Raw genomic sequence first — 348 nt, forward strand, 5'->3', positions numbered from 1 at the left:
CGCGCCCCGCGCCCCGCGCCCCGCGCCCCGCGCCCCGCGCCCCGCGCCCCGCGCCCCGGGCTCCGCTGCCGGCCCGCCCGCCACTTCCCAGCGCTGACGCGGGAGCCGCCTCCGCACCAATGGGGCTCGCGCGCCGCCGGGCCCTGCCCCTCCCCCAGGAAGGTGTGTCCCCGGTTTCCACACCTGAAACTTCCGAGGAGAGTCGGGTCCCTCCCTCCCGGCCGGGCGGGGAGGGGCGGGCCGCGGGTGGGGCGGCTGGGGCGGCCGGGCCTGCGCTGGGGACGGCCGGCCGGCGCCGGGGACCCGGAGGGGACTCTCGGGCCGAGACAGCATGTGACACTGCCCAGG

The sequence above is a fragment of the Mustela nigripes genome, chromosome 4 (assembly GCF_022355385.1).
Source record: "Mustela nigripes isolate SB6536 chromosome 4, MUSNIG.SB6536, whole genome shotgun sequence".
In the NCBI taxonomy this organism is placed as follows: domain Eukaryota; kingdom Metazoa; phylum Chordata; class Mammalia; order Carnivora; family Mustelidae; genus Mustela; species Mustela nigripes.